The following is a 15031-nucleotide window of genomic DNA, read 5'->3' on the forward strand; positions in this document are numbered from 1 at the left end:
GCCCTAACCGGTTTGGCTCAGTGGATAGAGCGTCTGCCTGCTGACTGAAAAGTCCTGGGTTCGATTCTGGTCAAGGGCGTGTGCCTTGGTTATGGGCACATCCCCAGTGAGGGGTGTGCGGGAGGCAGCTCTTCGATGTTCCTCATTGATGTTTCTGACTCTATCCCTCTCCCTTCCTCTCTGTAAAAAAATCAATAAAATATATATATATCTCAGACTTAAGTTATAGATAGATCTAGGATTCATCCCTACCACCTATTAGCAGTGTGATGTTAAGCAAGTTCATTTCAATTCTGAGCTTTTAATTTTTTATAATAGGGCGAATGGTTAAGCATTGCCAGGAGAACTAAATAAAGTAATATGTGAGTCAGCGTAGAGCCCCACACCTAGTAGTCCTTCAATATATAGGGTGGGGCAAAAATAGGTTTAGTCGTGAGTACATGAAACAGTTTATTCTTGTGTGGAAAATAATACAACAGTTAACAATACAAGAATAAACTGTTCCATGTACTCAAAACTAAACCTGCATTTGCTCCACCCTGTATGTGAATTCATGTCTGATCGCAGTAGCTTTTTTTTTTTTCTATTTTAAATATTTAATTATCTCAGTAGCTTTTCTAAAACATCTCTCCTAAGAACTTCCATCCTGAGCTTGCAATCACCAGCTATGATCTAATGGGCATTGCTCGGTCTTACTTGACTCAAAAGCAACAGTCGTCCTAGCTGGTTTGGCTCAGTGGGTGGAGTGTCGGCCTGTGGACTGAAGTGTCACAGGTTCGATTCCAGTCAAGGGCACATGCCCAGTGGGGAGCATGCAGGAGGCAGCCGATCAATGATTCTCTCTCATCATTGATGTTTCTCTCTCCCCCCTCTCCGAAATCAATAAAAATAAAAATAAAATAAAAACAACAGTCGACTGCTTTGTCTTCCTCTCAGGCCTTTTGGTCTCCTTTTTAGGCTCTTTTCTAGCCTGGCTCATGAATGCTCTGCTTTCTTCCCTCAATTCTTATCACTTACTCTTGTAACTCCAATCACCATCTATCTGCTGATGACATCTACATCTTGAATCAAACGTCTTCCCAGAATGTCAGACTTGCACATCCAGCCAGGTCCTGGACGTTATCTGAATGTGCCATAAGAACTTTAAATGGAACATGAGTCAGCCATGACCCCTCCTCCCTCTCAACCAATTATTGCATTCTATTCATTTTATTTACATCATAGCTATTGAAGCCACTTTTCTCCCTCTCTCTCCACTGCACCACCCTAGTCCAAGCACCTGAATAACTCATGCACTAAGCTTCCACTTGGTCTCCTGCCTCTCATCTTGCTCTCCTAGTCCACTCTCCACATTACAATCAGAGTGAGTGGTCTTCCATAAGCATCTGCTCTTTCCTTGGCCTTTCCGTGGCTCCAGGTTTTCCTCAGAATAAAACTCAAATTCCTTAATTTAACAAGGCCTCAAGCCATCTGCTGTTTCCCCTCTTTTACATTTTATTTTTTCATCTCTCCTAGTCTCTGGGCCTTTGCAAAGGCTATTTTATCTGCCTGGAATATTGCTCTTCCTACTATTCCCCCCTCTTCATCTAACTTAGTCTTACTCTCCTCCAGATATTAGCATGGATATCCCACATTTGGAAAGCCTGCCTTCCTCTGCCAAGGTTGAATTGGGGGAGTTCTTGGTAGCAAAGAAGAGAAACTCACTGTGGACAAACTAAGTAGAAGGGGAGTTCATTGGAACTCCACTTAAGAGATCCACCAGGTTTGGAAATGAATGATGACTAAGAGAAGTTGGTTGGAATCAACCAGAGAGAACCTGGCTAAGACAGTGGTGTAACCACCCCCATCAAACCCTGGAGCTTCCCGGGCCAGTATGCGAATGAATTCTCCAGTGACATCCGGTCCAGGTTCAGAGTCTCAGGGAGAAGTCCGCAGTTAATTGAGCTTAGATCATGTGTCCACCCCTTGCTGCCTTGGTTTTCTTTAGCAAGCAAGGACTGGCCTTCTGGGCCCCTGTTGTGTCAAGACTCCCACCAAGACTTACAGTATGGGGGAAAACAAAAAACTTTGTAAGGGATCTGGGTGGATAGTAAAAAAAATAGTAATTGTCCACTCTGTACCTTACTTCCCCATGTAGAACTACTGCACTGTGACCACAGCTTACTGCCTGTCTTTCCACTGTACTGAGCAGAGAGTGCCAAGATTGGGAGTGTCTTTCTCATTCGCTGTTCTATTCCCAGTGCCTAGCACAGTATTGGGCACATATCAGAGATCAAAAAATATATATATTTTTTTGCTTAAAATTATTTATTTAGTGTTATAATGCAGCCATCATTTATGTTTCGTTTTCTTTCTTTTTTTTATTGTTTAAAGTATTACATATGTCTCCTTTTCCCCAATCAACCCCTCCCCATGCAATAAATAGCTATTGAATGCAACAGTAAGTCCAGGTTTTGTGGAACCTGAATTTGATACAATTGTGGGGAGAAGGTGTGGCTCTTAAAGAATTAGGTTTAGGATCCAGAAAGAGTCCAGTGTAAGAGGATGGCCTTGAAACTTTACTGATCTCATGGTAACTGTGAAAGACTGACCATAGTCGATACACTACATTATAAAAATGTTTGTACCTACCTGCGCCAGTGCTCTAGATGGAAACTGAAAACAGGGTAGTTATCAGTAGGTGCTTGTTGCAGTGACTTAAGATTTTTCATTTGTGGCTACCCCGGCCTTCCCATTTCCCAGTGCTTCCAATTCCATTACAAAGCCCCCAGTTTCCTACATTATGTTAATTTATTCACTTGTGCATTCAAAAGTGAGTGCCTCATCACTGCCAGTCTTGTGCCAGGGGCTGGGACACAGCATGGCTAAGGCAGTGTCTCTCCTCCAAAGGAGTCCGCTGGTCAGCAGGGGAGACAGCCAGGAGCAGATCATGGGGACACTCAGATGTGAGTAAGGTGTCACCTGCGCTGAGAAGAGGAAACATCCTGGGGCAACTGAGACTTCAAGGAAGTCACTTTCCCAGCAATCATTCAAGGAAGAGTTTTGTAGGAGCCAGGGACCCAACTGTGCTTTCTCCTGGTCCCACAGAGCTCCATCTCCCTTCTCCTCTATAACGGAAAGACCAGAGTCTGAATGAGGGACATCCTTCACCTTCTGTTGGAGGTGGCTGTGCAGAGCAGCTTCCGATACCAGCTGTGTAGTGGGGCCAGGAGGACAGGGACTTATTCTTTCCCACTTATCTCACCAGATTTAGAGACAGCCTTCCAAGGAGTGTCCAAGGAAAGCCAGGGCTCTGGCCCAGCAGAAGCTGGCACCAGACTGCCTGCACTGTTCCTGCCATCTGAGCCAGCCCTGTCAGTCACCGGTGACTGACACTATACTTTCCGTCTGGAAGACAAAACAGGCTGGGCACTTAACGTGTTATAGGAGTTCTGGAATCCTATTTCAACCAATGGGACTGAAGTTTTCCCCATCCAACAGGAACTGCATAGCTCCAGCCAATCAGGCTCTATTCTGACCAATCAGGACAGCACCTTTTGGGCCAATCAAACTTCCAGGACTTGGAGTCCTCATTTACATGAGGATGGACAGGGACTTCTGTCCATATAAGCCAGTTCCCTCTGGCTCAGGGAGTGCACTTTGCTTTTCTATTCAGAACTGTGTCTCTTTGGGCTGAGCTGAAACACGGAAGAAGTCTCGCCAGAGCAGAGCAGATCAGCACAGCATCAAGCAGATTGGCATGGAGCAGAGCAGACCATCAAGGCGCAGAGCTGTGTCGCCGAGAGGGGCCTGGCTATGGGGCCACCTCACAGCTGTGCTGCTTTCGCAGCTGTGCTGTATCACCATTGAGCCGTTTTACACTGAATATAGTTTTCTTCTTCACTGACTCAAATTAGGGATTCCTGTTGGCAATGAATTGATGCCAACGACCATCGGTTGACACACATTAACCTGACATGGCCCAATCATGGCTAGTTTTCAATGTTTATGGAGGCCCCCTGATGGGCTTGGTACAAAACCAAACCAAACCAAACCAAACCAAAAAAAGCACAAAGAAGTTTAACACAGCTTTAACAATGACAGTGGGGCCTTGACTTACGAGTTTAATTTGTTCCGAGAACGAGCTCGTTAAGGAGCTCGTTAACTCAAATTACTCTATCAACTCAATGCAAAAAATCGGCCGAGAGACAGCTGGTATCTCAAAAAACTCGTTAGTCAAGACACTCGTAAGTCAAGGCCCCACTGTATTCCTGGAGACATGATCACACAATCTAAAGAGTTAACAACAGTTATAAACAAGCATTTTAAGGATTGCTTTAAAAAATCATACACTCAATTGAGATTGAAAATACCTACCTACTGGACAAATAAAAGGCCTAATGTCCCGATGTGATCCAGATGAGCACTTGTAACTAACTAGGCGTAGTGTTTCCAGCTGAGCACGGTCAGATTCTCAGGCCTGGATCTCAAGCAATGCCATGGAAGGGAAGGAAATGTTCTCTCGAAAGCCATGTTAGATATTTGGAAAGCGGTTCAAGATCAAGACCCTGGTCAAAGATTTCATCATGAATTTAAAGTTATTTAATTATTTTATATAATTTCACATTATTTTATGAAATGTAAATGAAGTTCTTTTTTAAAAATATATTTTTATTGATTTCAGAGAAGAAGGGAGAGGGAGATAGAAACATCAATGATGAGAGAAAATCATTGATCGGCTGCCTCCTGCATGCCCCCCAGTAGGGATGGAGCTCACAACCCGGGCATGTGCCCCCGACCAGAATCAAACCCAGGACCCTTCATTCCCAGGCTGACACTCTATCCATTGAGCCAAACCAGCCAGGACAAGAATGGGGTTTTGATTACATTATATTCAGGCCACCATATATTGGAGCATATATGATATTTAGACCTCAAAACACAATTATCACTTTGTCTTTAGAAATGCTGAGTAGGGAATACTAAGTCACCAGTGTAATGTAGACACTGCATTGTTTAATTATGTTGCTTTAAAAAAACAACATCAGCTCTGGCTGGGTAGCTTAGTTGGTTAGAGTGTTGTCCTGATACGACATGGCTGCCGGTTCGACTCATGGTCAGGGCACATACAAGAATCAACCAATGAATGCATAAATAAGGGGAACAACACATTGATGTTTCTCTCTTCTTCCCTCCCTCTCTCTCTAAAATCAATCAATAAAAAAGTTACAAAAGCAACGTCAATAGCAACATGCCACGGAGAAACAAGGTCATGTCCATATGCCTCATGCTCCAGGGCCACAGTGCAACAGGGCTCTAGAGAAGGGACGCCCCAGCTTCCTGCTCCAGGAGTGACATCGCCCCTGTCATTCTTGTGCCCCGCCCCTTGCCCGAGACAAGATGCGTGCATTACTGGAGCTGCAGGAGACAGTACTCACCCACAGCCCCCTGTACAACCTGAACTTATTACCCATCTTCTCATCATGCCTTCCTCCCACCTCAGCTCACCAGAGCCCAAGGTGAGGCCCCCGGTCATCCACCCTGGGTCCTTACCCATAACTTCTCTGCATCTACGAATCTGTCCCAATCCCCTATCCCTTCTCTCTTGAATCCTTCCTCCACACCCTCTGTGTCCCACAGTCTATCACCAGCAAACATCCCTGTATCCTCAATGACTCTCTGAACATTCCTGTCACCTTCTTGCTCTGAAGGAAACCTGCTGGTCCATGCCCGCCCCCCCGCCCCCCGCCCTCCCAACACACACACAATGCCAATGCTTCCCTTGCTGTATTTCCTCTCACACCAATGGCCTTGGTGCGGCCAGTGTTCACCTTGCTTCCCACTAGTGCTTTCCAACCACTCTGCCCTCTTTTCCACCAAGGACTCAGATCCTTTGAAGTTCTCACCACCAGACTTCACTGCTTCCCTGGTGTGCTCCTCTTTCCCTAACTTTCTTTGATTCTTCCCTCCTATCTTATGAAATTACCTTGTCAGGCCTTTCAGCTATATTGGGGGGGGGGGGGGGAACAACAACAAAAAACTGTGGGTGTTCCACCAGCAAGGATGCATTTACAATGATATACAACCTGCTACTCAAAGTGTAGTCTTTGGGCTAGTACCACCTGGGAGTTTGTAGGAAACGCAAAATATCTGGTCTCACTCCAGTCCCACTGGATCAGAATCCCTAGGTTCTTTGTTAGCCCGTTCAAGTGTGATGAGCTCTAATACACAACCTAATGCAGGCCCCTTGCTGACCAGCAAGAATTGTACTGCGTCCCCAGCCACAGTGTCCTGGGACTCAGCTTCTACCTCACTGAGAATCAATTGTATCCCCTTCATTTCTTCCTACCATGGAAACTGCCAACTGGCCAGCAATTGCCCCGACGCGTGACTTCCCTCCTTTTTTCTATGAATGAAAGGTTTTAGTTCTTTCCAAAGGCCAAACCCTCTCCCCATTCTCAGACCCCATTCCCTGGGGCCAAAAAACTGTAAGGCGCGTGCCATCCCCACTGAAGGGAACAAGGGGCCACTGGCCAGAGCATGATGGTCATTGTGAGCACACAGCCAGCTCACGTGAAAACGGAGAGCTTCAAGGTTGCCTTGAATAGGGGCTGTGAAGATCAGCTGTTTGCAATGTGAGATTCCAGCAAGAGGACTCCCTGAGTCCTCTTGGATGATCAGAAAAGTGGAAACCTGATTTCTGTGAACCATGGAAAAGAAGAATGTCTGGTTCCTACGCCAGAAAGTTCAGACAAGACCAGCAAGAGAGCTGCAGGTTGCTTGAAGCAAGGCGTTACCATCCATTGAACTTCTGGCCCTCACATAATTGCTCAAGGCCAAGGACTACAGTGGCGCTCCCTTCTCCTAACTCCTTGGCCCAAGCGTGGTCCCTGGCATTGCGTCAGCTGCCACTCCAAGCAGCAGGAGGAGAGAGAAGCGAGGAGTGTGTCTGCACCCCGGCAGGGGAACGCACATGCGGCCCGGACAATGCAGCAGCAGGCTGAGGCAGGAAGTGAAGTCTCCGCTTCTTTCCAGCGAAGGAAATGGAAGCACCGGCTCCCATTGGAGAAATCAAAGCAGCATTGTTTCAAATCACAGAACCGTCCAGGAGAGAACAAAGGTTTTGGCCTTGATCCCTCTCTGGAGAAGATGCTATCGCAGACACTCCACCCCACTCGGATGAATCCAGCCTGCTCGGGACTAAGACCACTTACAAGTTTGTTTATTAGGATCGTGCTCAAGTGTAGTGATCCTCTGGTCGTTTGACCCGCACTCAGTGCCTCCACAGTTGTCAGAATCAGAACGAAATCTGGTGAGCAATGTAAACGGTTTCTAAGAAACAGCAACCTGACCGTTCACAGCCGCGTGGAGGGTCTGGCAGCTCATCGGAGGGTCACTGTGTCTGCGACTCACGCCTGAGCGCAGGTGCCCTGGCCGCAGAGCAGATGGCTGCCTTTGACAGTCCAAGTGGAAACATCACGCCAACAAAGTGAATTTGCTAAAACACATTGCAGGAGAGGACGGAGCTACCAGAGACCGCAGTGGAGAGAGTCCAATCCTTTCCCGCAACCTCTATTTTTAGATAAGAAATTTGATTTTTAAGAACAAAATATCAGTTAGCACCCACTTCTTGCCAAGTCTTATGCTTGGCCCTTGGAAAATAGATGAAAAAGATATAATCCATGTCCTTGAGCTCACTGTCTGGTGGGGACATATGAATAGATCATTTCAATCAATAATCTGGGGTCATTTAGGACAGAGGTGAGAAGCCTAACACATCTCCTTTCTTTTTTTAAAAAAATGTATTTTTTATTGATTTCAGAGAGGAAGGGAGAGGGGGAGAGAGACAGAAATGTCAATGATGAGAGAGAATCATCGATGGGCTGCTTCTGCACACTCCACACTGGGGATCAAACCTGCAACCGGGGCACGTGTCCTGACTGGGAATTGAACTGTAACCTGGTTCATAGGTCGACGCTCAACCTCCGAGCCACGCCAGCTGGGCACACACCTCCTTTCTATGGGAGCACACAACAATAACCGATGTCCAAATTATGACCCTGAACCATCAAGAGGATTAAATATCTCACTCAGAAGTATCATATCTGGGAATGGAGAGGGGTGCAACTGAGAAAGGGTACACAGGAAGATTCTAGGGGTGTAGGCATTGCATTATCTTCACATTTTACTACATTACATATTCTTCTGTGTGCATGACAAAAAGAAGGAATGAGCTGAGTCCGACAATACTGAGTCTTCTGATTTAACTGTACCTTCTTTTCCCCAATCCCCCAATGCCCAGGATAGGACCTTTCCTGATTGTTAACTCAGTTTGAAACTGTTTGCTGTGATTTGTCACCCAAAGCATCCTCATTGCAATCGGGCTATAGAGTACAGCGTTTTCCTAACTTATTTGCCTAGCTACCCCGTTCTTTCTTAAGGAGTATCTTCTGGGACTGGTGTCTCATAGAAAACATTCTGGGGGACACATGGATTGGCGATCTAGTCAGGAGGCAGAACTGACAAGAATTCAAAGTGCAGTGACTTCTGGATAAGAGACTTGCACATCCAGCCCAGATGTCTTGCCCCTTCGTGTTCTCTTCACTACACAGCCGTGGAGCCGTGGACCCCACAAACAAATACAGATTTGCCCCCAGAATGCTGCAATAATGGCAATCTACAGTCACTCAGCTACGACAAGGGAAATACATAGAAAGTTGATATATTTTTCGAAACTCAATATTTTCAAAATGAAAAATATTACCAAAACATTTTTGCTGTAGTAAGCAGAATAAAGAAAAGCAAAAAGCAGCAGTAAATACATGTATTTCATAAGCAGTAAATACATGTATTTCATAAACAAAAAAAAATGTAACTTATCTGTACCTTTGGAAATATTAAGCTCGAAACAGCAGACATGGTTTTCAGTTACTTAAAACAGAAAGACCTCAAGTTACTAGTGCAGTGGAGGCTGATTACAGTCTGTTTCAAATTCTCTGCAATGGAGACAACAGACCCAAACCACGGGCCCTGCAGTGGAGGCACGTGCAGAGGAGAGAATGACCTCCGGCTGCACCTGGAACCAAAGACCCCCCCCAACCCCCACCCCCGCCCACGCCACGCCCCCCATGGGACCAAAGGACTGGGATGTGGACGAAACCTGAAGCCCAGGACCCTTTCAGAAGTGAAGGGTCTGTTGCCCAGGAAGATCTGGCTGAACCCCTTACCACCCCTGGCTAAGTCCCAGGGCCCTGCAGGAGAAACCTGTCCAACCAGCCTTCCCCGTGACCGAGTCTCCTAAGCCAGTGGTTCTCAACCTTGGCTGCACATTAGAATCACCTGGGAATCTTTTTAAAATCCTGTTTCTGGGCCTCATCCTCCAAAAATTCTGTTTCTTTGTTATGGGGTGGGGCCACAACATTAGTAACAAAGAAAAACAGAATTTCTGGAGGATGAGGCCCAGAAATCAGGATTTTAAAAAGATTCCCAGGTGATTCTAATGTGCAGCCAAGGTTGAGAACCACTGTCCCGAGCCCTCAGAAACCCTTAACCTAGGGGTAAGCAAGCACGGTGGATTTGAGGCACGATCTTCTCCGTTGGTGCCTTCTTGATCAAGAAACCTTTTTTTACTCCGAATAAATAAATAATAAAGTAAAAATAAAACTGTGCAATGGCCCTGGAGTGTATAACTTAAAAGGAGCCTCAAACAACCTTCCTTTATAGGTGGGGATGCTGAGGCTGAGACGTGAAGCGGTTTGTCACATCAATGTCAGCGTCAGAGTTGGGCTGGCGGCCAGGGCAGCCTTCCTATTGTCAGGGCCTGATGCAAACGGAGACTGAGGACAGCCTGCAGGCTGTTGACTGCTCCACTCAAATCAAGGACACACAGATGTCGATGAACTTGACTGACCTGTAGCACACCCTTCTGCCCTGTGCAGCTGATGTACACGGCAAGCAAGCATCGCGACGGACCCGTCCTGCTCCCACACACCCGGAAAACCAGGGCGCCAGAAACCGCCTTTAGGGAAAATCTGCACTGGCTTAGGCTCCAAATTCTAGTTCTAGTTTTCAGAGCTGAGACTAGTCTCCTTGAAAAGATCTTTCCTGCTCCTATTGGCTACTTACTCTCCCAGGGAAGAAACTGCTCATTAGTGGAATCAAAACAAGGGATACTTTGAAAGCTCCAGGAAAGTCGTATTGCCTGGAGAGTAAATATTTTTTTTTCTCAAGGAGAACTAGGAAGGAGCAAGAATTCTTTAAAGGAAGGACCTATGAAAAAGAGTAACTGACCAGTCCCCAGGGGGCCTGAACAGGGCTCAGTGAGCTGGATGCCTGCTGGGCGTTCAGAACCGATCCGCTCCTGGGGGGGCTCCTCTGGGAATTCACCAGGTGCTCACCCCTGAACCTGCCTGCATGATTCTTGCAACAACCTCATGAATTAGGCGTAGTCTTCTGCTATAATGGAATAGTTGCTCACTTAGGAAACCTCATGGCATAAAAATAGTACTGTTGGCGGAGGAAGTGATTTAGTTACAGAGTCAGAATAACCATGTGGTTTTTCCTGCCTAAATTTAGGCAAAATTTACTTTACAATTAAGTAGCTCTAATTATGGTTGTGGTACTTGGTCTAGCTCTGAATTGACATCAGAGCCAATGCCATTCACATTCTCTCACTGTGACAGATCCGGCTGAGGCTTTCCAAGCTTGCAGTGTGGTGCTCACTTCAGCAGCACACGGGCTAAGACTGGAACGGTGCTGAGATTAGCATGGCTCCTGTGCAAGGCTGACAAGCAAATCCGTTGTGTTCCATATTTTTAGTAAGAAGCGCAAATTGGTAGTTGCAAAATAGTCACAGGGAAGTAAGTACATCATAGAAAATATAGTCAATAATAGTGTGATAACTACATATGGGGCGGTTGGAAATAGCGAGGGGAAGGCTATGTAAAGTACATCGTTGTCCCCGTGGTCCGAAAACTGCGGCTCGAGAGCCACATGCGGCTCGCAAGCCACATGCGGCTCTTTGGCCCCTTGAGGGTGGCTCTTCCTAAGCCTTAGGAGTACCCTAATTAAGTTAATAACAATGTACCTACCTATATAGTTTAAGTTTAAAAAATTTGGCTCTCAAAAGAAATTTCAATCGTTGTACTGTTGGTATTTGGCTCTGTTGACTAATGAGTTTGCCGACCACTAGGATGATTGAATGTGGGAAATACATAAATGCACAGACCCTGTGATGGGAGGTACTATAAACAGTACAAGGAATGGACAGAGGGGGTGTGTGGCTACAGAGAAGAGGTCCATTGAGAGAAAAAACCAAACTGATCACCAAGGTTTGGACTATGTGGGGTTTTCAGCCATGGTCCGGTGAGTCACTCTCTCCCAAGGGAAACAGGTGAATATAGAGAGATTTACACCAGACAATGGCAACAGCTGAACATGGTAATTCTCTAGGGTGCTATATCTCAGAAGAGCATAGGACAGGAATTCTTGTTCCAACCAGAGGCTGGGTCTCACTTCGAGGGAAAGTACCCAATAGCTATGAGAAGAAAGACAGTACACAGGTGACACACTTAACTTAGCTATGTGACTCTGAGCAAGTCATGTCTCCCTTCTGAACCCCACCTCCTCCTCTAGCCACCAAGAATTTGGGCCCAACACTGTAAGAATTTGTTGAATCTTTGGAGATAAATAGACTCACTTTCCAGCCATGAGCTTTGTCTAGAGTGGTGCTATTATTTTTCCTCTTTAAGGTCTCTTGAAATACAAGAACATCATTTAAAAGTGAGATCTTGCTGTAGATATGTTCCAGTATTATATGAGAAGGGGAATAAAACCACATCCATTTAAAATCTGACAGAGGACCAGGGAGAATAAAACCCTCTTGGTCTAATGACAGGGCTAAATTGGGTTCTGTTTCAAGTTGCCATTGAGTTTCTGAGTTCTTTAGAAGGAAGATAAAACAACCTCAAAAAAGAATGATGTCTGTATACTTACCTGGCAGGGGAGAGACCATGATCACGAAGGTGGTTTTCCCAGGGCGAGGCTTATCCATTGCACTCCGGATGTGCTGACCCCTGCGATTCCCCCAAATGTGGGAAACTCGACTGCATAATTTGTGGTAGTGGGGGACTGCGTTCGCGCTAAAAAAAAAAAAAAAAAAAAAAGAATGATGTACATAATGGATGAATTTCCAGAGCATTCACAGATGCCATTTATGTTGCAAGTCTTCCTTCCTGAATTGTTTTCAATTTTCAATTAAGTGGTTATTTTAAAGCAAATAGATGAACCTGGTGAAAGGGAGAAAGAGTGAGGAGGGAGTGTGGGAAAGAGAGGCTTTGTAATGACTTCCATGTGAGGACAGCCTGGGACCCCTTTCTCCAACCTCATCTCCTTCCATCCTTTCTTTCACTTTATGGTTGGAACATATCATAATTCCCCAACTTGTACACTATTTCAAGCCTGTGGGGTCTTACTTGGACCTGTCTGTGTCCAAGTAGAGAAGTAGAGTTCTTTATTCCTCCTTTTGGTACGGCTTCAAAACCCTCTGCCTTATCCCGTAAAAAAAAAAGACAGGAGAAGAGCGCAGATTGGTTTGGCTCAGTGGATAGAGCGTCGGCCTGCGGACTGAAGGGTCCTAGGTTTGGTTCCAGGAGGGAGAGAGAGAGAGAAAGAGAGGATGAGGGGGAGAGGGAGGATGAGCCATTATGCTGTACACCTGAAACCAATACAAAATAAAGTTGAAGGAAAAATAAACTTACAGAGCCGGAGAAATGGCTCGCTTAGATGAGGAAAGTGGTGTACCCAGGGAAGTGACTTGCCGGAGGTCACATGGCAACAGAGCAAGGTCCCAGACTACTGCAGACCCCCTGGAATCCGCAGGTCTGCACTTAACCACCGACTCAGGTGCTGCTGAGCTTCTCTTCAAGATGGTGCCATAGGAAGATCCCGACCTCACCTCTCGGAGGATGCACCAAAACCACCGCTTCACATGGGTCAGTTTCTCCTAAAAACACACACACACACACACCCCTAAGAGCCAGTAAAATATTCTTTCAATTCAGGTAAATGAGAAAAAACCACTTCGAAGGCGGTAGGAAAGGCTGACACAATCTCACCTAAATCCCACCCACAATCTGGAGGGAACCCACCACCCAGGGTTCTCCGAGGAGTGAGTTTATACCCTACATCAGCCACCCAACTTCTAAGATCTGCACCTGGGAGACGAGCCCCCAAATATCTCGCTGAGAACCATCGGGGCCTGTGGTGAACTGAGAAAGGGCTGGCGCACACCCACTCACCTGGGCCCAGCCGGCAGCAGCCTGGGGAAAGCACGCCCCCAGGTGAAAACGCTCACCTGCCCATGTAAAGCCCAGGAGGAGCGCAGGGCCTGATGGGTGCCATCCTTGTGCACTCCCTCTGCCTTGCGAAAGCCGTCTTTCTGCTCAGGTGCCTCTCCCTGCTCTGACTTGCAGAAGCTAGCAGGCACCATCATCTTCTTTTTTCTTTCTTTTTACTCTTTTTTTTTTTTTTGGTGGGTGACATTTTTTGCACGCCCCCCCCCCCCCCCTGCCTTCACCACTTCCATGCCCTCCCTCCGCTGCCCTCCAGAGCCCCAGTGCCTCTCAGAGGGGAGCTCCTAGGTGTGGCCAGTGCCTGGTGTTTGCATCTGTGACCCAGTTTTTGTGGTTGCTGCCCAGGGGACACCCCTTGGTCCCTGGCTCTGGAGGCCAGAGGGGCTTGTGTTCCTCTGTCCCATGGAACTGTACAATCAGAGACAGTTCTTGGCAGGCCAGCACCCCCTGGGCACTGCACAGACAGCAGTGACTCCCCCAACCCCCTCTTTCTATGAAAGAGGCTGATTTGTATGTCTGGGAGCTTTGGCTGCACATGGAGGGATCCATGGAGCTGCTCTCTGAGAGCAGAGGCTGGAGCAAGCAACCTCTGCCTTCCCTCTCTCACTCCATCCTGCAGAATCTCAGACCTACACTCTCAGGGCACAGCCAGATACAGACCAGGGCCTCTGTGAGAGGCCTCTTGCTTACAATCACCGTGCACTGAGGGCTGCCTTCCAATTTTGCGTGTTTTCTTTTGTTATACTTTTTTTCTTTTTAGTGTTTTCTTTTTATCTGATAAATTCCTGGAAGTGGAATTGCTGGCTCATATAATAGTTCTATTTTTAATTTATTGAGGAGCCTACATACTGTTTCCTATTTTTATAACTATGGATGGTGACAGATATTAACTAGACTTAATGCAATATAAACAAATATCAAGTCACTAATGTTGCACACCTGAAACTAATGTTATATACTTGAAAAACAAAACAAAAAAAGGAAGGCTAATCCTGACAAGCAGGCTCCAGGACAATGAAGCTGCTCTGAAGCTGCTTGGGGACCCGAGGGCAGTGGCAGCAGACAGCAGGTCAGTCGGGTTTCCTTTGTCACAGGAGGGGCCTTCTCCTTCTGTGGGGCATTCCCCACGTCTGTCATTTCTGTCACCTCCAGGTTCCAAGGGGAGCTGCACCTGAAGAAACGGTGGCTTCTGACTCGGCCAAAGTGGGCAGCGCGACTGGGGGAGAATATTGCTGTTCTGTTCATCTGAGGGCTCACCTGGGAGAACTAGCCATAGTAGGCGGATCCGCCTCCAAGGGTGCAGGAATGTACTCAAAAGCACCTTGGTAGCCAAAACCTGGAGCAGGTAGTGAAATTGCCATCAGCACTAGGTTAAATCCCTACGTAACCAGCACTCCAAGGGACCACCTGCCAGGGAACTTTGGTTTGATACTGCTTGAAGTTCAGAGTTATCAGCTGGGAAATGCTTTTCTGAGGTGGACTTTTGTCATTTGAGGATTAACTAATTCACCTCAGTTATGTGACATTGGAAAAAGCAGGCAATTTGAACCTCACCTTCAAGAGCTGCATGAACTTCTGAATCTCAGGCTCTTCACCTTTCAAAGCCTCGCCTCTTATTCTGGTTCCTGCCACGGCCTGTAACACCCGCCCTTAATTCTCCAACTGAGTCATCTCAGGTGTCCCGTCCATCAGGAAACTTG

At 46.6% G+C, this 15031-nt stretch overlaps 2 non-coding genes across 2 annotated transcripts; both read left to right on the plus strand.

Annotated features, from left to right (window-relative positions):
• The first annotated feature begins 10693 nt into the window (after positions 1 to 10693).
• On the plus strand, positions 10694 to 10795 carry LOC139019090 (U6 spliceosomal RNA). Its single transcript, XR_011472991.1, has one exon. It is a non-coding gene; the product is annotated as a U6 spliceosomal RNA (small nuclear RNA).
• A 1170-nt stretch (positions 10796 to 11965) lies between these two features.
• LOC139019184 (U1 spliceosomal RNA) lies at positions 11966 to 12124 on the plus strand. The gene has a single exon (XR_011473063.1). It is a non-coding gene; the product is annotated as a U1 spliceosomal RNA (small nuclear RNA).
• Positions 12125 to 15031: the final 2907 nt, after the last annotated feature.

Source organism: Myotis yumanensis, unplaced genomic scaffold, assembly GCF_028538775.1.
Source record: "Myotis yumanensis isolate MYYU_CA2020_CCGP unplaced genomic scaffold, mMyoYum1.0.hap1 SCAF_10, whole genome shotgun sequence".
NCBI lineage: Eukaryota > Metazoa > Chordata > Mammalia > Chiroptera > Vespertilionidae > Myotis > Myotis yumanensis.